Raw genomic sequence first — 4802 nt, 5'->3', positions numbered from 1 at the left:
GCAAATGATAATTTCTTTTTAGAAAACTAACTAAGAATTGTAAATTAGATGAATAATCATCTTGCTGCCAAACTTTTGAAGACTTGCGTTCAGAAAACGAGAGTGGGCAAAGAAATAAAGCTTTACATGTACTACATATATATATACTAAAGCAATTTATATAATTATTAGGGTTTCAAGATAGTTTATATAGGACAAAATAAATAAAGTCCTATTTAAGCATAGTTAGAGCTATTATACTCGTAATATAATTTTTATCTAAGCAAAACTTAGTTTAGCTATAAAATATATTAGATAAAATAACGAAATGTTCGGGCATTACAATCTACCCTCTTTAAAACAAATTTCGTCCTCGAAACTTAAAATTGAAAAAAAAGTTAGGGTATTACATTGACTAACTAAGTAACTCTGGACACAGTGTAGTCACTCATATATAAAATTTTATGATCCAACAATATAATGTACTATGCAAATAAATATTAAAAAAAGTAATAGGAAAATGTAAACTAATAATCCCACCTTTGCTCTGTCTTCCATAAATAATCCCACCTTTTGAAATTCGAGAAATAATCCCACTTTTGACAGGGATCTTCTGCTAATGATCCTTTTGACCTACAACCTGTTAAACAGGTTAATAATATTTTTTCTTAGTCTTTCTCCTTGGACCACCAGTCCACCACCATTGCACCCACGCGGCTCCTTCACGCACCGTACCAGCATACCTACTCACCACACTGACACCTCACCTAGCACCAATAACACCCTGCTGCCTTTCTCCCACTTCACCACCAGCGGCAACCGAAAGCAGCTGCGTTACTACTGCAGCCAACAGCGAGCACCAGCCACGACTCACGCACCTTTCTCACAACAAATTCACAACAACAGCTCACAACCAGCTTCTGTAATAGCCGATAAACCACCGCCTAACCCACCTCACAAGCACGCCGCATCAACGCGCCACCAATGCAGCCCACTTACAACCGCCAAACCTCCAATTCAATAGCTGCAACATCAATTCACACCCACAATTCAGCCCCTAAATTAGCCCCAAAAATAATTTAAAAGAAATATCAAGGGTCGATTTTGGGCTTTGAAGCCTGAAAACTCCATCCCCAGCCCCTGAAAACCCGACCCATCCCTGAAAATCCAAACCCCAGCCCCGAAAAAATCGACCCTAGCCACCTTTCTCAAGTTAGTGAAGGAGAAGAAGAAGATACGAAGAGATCCTTGAGAAGTTGAGATTAAGTCGGACACCTAGGTTGGGTTGCCGGGGAAGGGAGGCGGCTGCGACAGTGATGTGGAGGGCGGGGGTGGGGCTAGCCCCGATAACAATGGCGGGGGTTAGGGGTTTTGTTTTGTTTTTTTTTTTAATTATATTTTTAATTATTAAAAAATAGAACAAACCAACTAAAAGTCAACACGTGTCTTATAACCTAGTAAAACCGATTACCAAAATAATTCAACCGGTCATGGAGTGTTAGTGGAAGATCCCTGTCAAAGGTGGGATTATTTCTGGAATTTCAAAAGGTGAGATTGTTTATGGAAGATGGAGTAAAGGTGGGATTATTAGTTTACATTTTTCCAAAATAATAATAAGACAAAGCCTTTATGAATTATGAAGTATCTAAATAATATTTAAAAACCAAAATGTTTCGTTAAAAAAAAATAGACGACAACAATAAAAAACTGAAGGAGATGGAGGGGAATGGTTCCATCATTTATTCATTTGTCATAATCCGTGCATTATCACGATCACATACTAGTTATGTTAGCTATACGTTTTTTATTATCACAATGAATATTTGATATCTGATCTGATTTAAAAGTGGTAATGCAGTTATAGATTACCCAAAACAAAAACACTATTAATGATAAACATATTTCGTGTATCATGGTCAAAGCAGTCAATGATAGGAATAAAAATGAGTAAAACTACTTTTAGCGGTTGATGAGGGGTGGAACTAGGTCATTGAAACTTATCCTCCCTCGGTCAAACTAAATTTATAAATACTTAACCAACCTAAATACTAGTATAGAGGCAAGTCAAGGGTCGAACCCAAAGGAACGGTAATGTTCAAGCGCTCTCAATTATGCGCCTAAGCTAGGTCGAAGACAAGATAAAGAGAGAACACTTACCAACTACCAAATAAAGAAACCAAACAAATAAAGCACTAGGAACGGAGATCAACAAGTAATCATGACAATTGTAGAAACTCGGAAATACATGCAAGGCAATAGTTGTGAAGACTAATGGCAAGCTCAATCAAAAGAGTCAACAAGCTATCTCCTAGAGGTCAAACTAGCGCAAACTACGAGAGACTCTAACTAGGAGCATCACTAATCAAGCTCAATCGACAATTGCAATTCCTAAATCAATGGTCCGTATCATTAGCAAATACAAAGCAATCTAGCAAAATTCTGAAGGCCTAATTGAATTACACACATGCAAACCTTCATTAATCACTTTAATCTCAACAATCAATCAACACAATTCCGAAATTAATCACAATCAATCAATCATACAAGTTTTACTCAATTCCTAGCCAAACAACTATTCAAGAATCATCATCTATCAACTAAAAACTAAGGAAATCAAGAATCAACAATATATCAAGAACAACTACACTAATCAAGCATCAAACATCAAAATCAAATCAAACAAACATGAAATTAAACAAAGCAATAAGGTGAGATAGAGTGAGAAATGCTCATTAATTGATTAAGAAGATCTTCAATATAATTGTCACCACTGAATCTTCAACCTCTCAAACCACCATTGAAATCCCTCACTTTCTCTCTCTAAAACTACTCCTAAACTAGAGAGAGGAATTCCTAAACTAACCTAATCCTCCTTAGATGAGAGAAACTATTCTAAACTAAAGAATTACTTGTACCAAGACTAAATAAAGCCGTACAATATATATACAAACGGAGAAAAGAAGTTAAATCGCGAATAAAACCCAGAAAGTCGCGCCCGTGGAGAAATCGGTCGCGCCCGCGGAGGAGAAAAGCTGGAACAAAGCAGCCCGAGGCAGCGCCTGCGGCTAGACCACGACTGCTTACCGCTCTTGGCTCATTTGGGCTGCAGCAACCCCGCGCCCGCGGCCAGCCCGCGGCTGCTGGCTGGGTTGCTGTGCGCTGGCTGCTTTGTGGTGCGGCCTTGGTGCGTGGCTATTGAAGTTCATGGCTGCTCGGAGCTTCTTCTTTTTGGCAGCTTACTCGGGGCGGCTTCATGGCACTCGTGCTTGCAAAGGTTGCTTGGTTGGCTTGACTTGCATGCTTGGCTTCTCGAACTTGACTCTGTAACTTCCTTGAATGCACTTGAGCTCCCTCCTTGATGACTAAATCCCGGGAAACTCGACACACCTACAAAACAAGTCAAATAAACGGAGAAGCGAGAGAAATAGCAGAGAAATGATTAAAATAATAAGAAAACCATTAAAAGCATGCATTTCTCTAAACTTACACGTAAACAAGCAAATCAAGAATTATTCCCTAAAAAACGACATAAAAGACTAAAAATGAGCATAAAAATACGAAGAAAACCTAGCATAAGAGTGCTATAAATGGAACGCATCAGCGGTCGGTTTTATCCCTTGATATAATGCTTTTCCTCTTGATAAACAACTACCAAGGATATAAACTTGTGTTTTCTCTTGTTTATTACTCAAAGTTAATACGGAGTATAAAGATGAAACAAATAAACACAAGACGTCTTATCTATTCAAGTAGAGTATCATTTTACACTTCTATGAAGTATTATCTTTAAATAGCTAAAATTGTATCAGCTAAAATTTGTATTTATAATCTTGTATATTCTAATATCAATGTGACTATTGACTATATAAAGTATGTATTCTCATATTTTGCCAATGTATACACGATCAAATGCAAAGACAACAATATACAATACAAATTTCAATGTGTCCGAAATGAATCTTATTGTTATGTTAATTAAAGGATTAAAACAAAATTTAAATAACAAAAAATTCTAAGAGTAAAAGTTTTATTGAATGGTAAAAATAGTATTACTACGTATATAGGAAGGATCCGAAGAAGAATGTGGAATGACAGTCCAAAGGATTAAGTTTTAACAAGTTCAACTAAAGAAGCATATGAGTATCCAAATTGTGGACAACGAATCAATAAATATGTTTACAGATTGCATTTACGAGATTACAAAGAAATATCTAAAACTTTCCTTAAAACTATGAATGTCAAATTTCCTATTATTGAAAAAAAAAAAAATCTAATTTTCCAAAATTTCACTTAATTTATCTAAATGTATTGGATAGAGAATTGCTAAGGGATAAGCCGACTAACTAATGTCATTTAATCATTTATAAATAGTGGTTTCATTGTTGAACTTCATTACAAACAGTAAAAGCTTGTATATTTTTTTAAGAGTAAAAGCTTGTACTTTAAACAATGTCAACCTTATTAATCCTCCTTCCATATTGTCCTCAATTCCACCCACCATCATATTGTTCTCGGCTTCCCCCGCAACCTTGTATTCCGTTTATTCCACCTCGAGAGTTTATTAGTTGGCTTCCTCCAATTTCCGGCTTTATAAAAGTTAATACTGATGCAAGCATTAGGAGTGATGGGAAGGTTAGTTATGGAGTAATTGCAAGAGATGAGCAAAGTGTTTGGATTACCGGGTGTTGCAAATATTACCTACACGATCCATTTGACAAACATGTTGGTCCAAAAGCTGGAAAAGTGGTTAAGGGTGATATAAAAGCTATATTGGTTGGTCTCTGGATATAAAAAGAAAAGGGTTTCAAACAAGTAGTTATTGA

The sequence above is a fragment of the Chenopodium album genome, chromosome 6 (assembly GCF_948465745.1).
Source record: "Chenopodium album chromosome 6, dcCheAlbu1.1, whole genome shotgun sequence".
NCBI lineage: Eukaryota > Viridiplantae > Streptophyta > Magnoliopsida > Caryophyllales > Amaranthaceae > Chenopodium > Chenopodium album.
Note: the sequence above shows the minus strand (reverse complement) of the source record.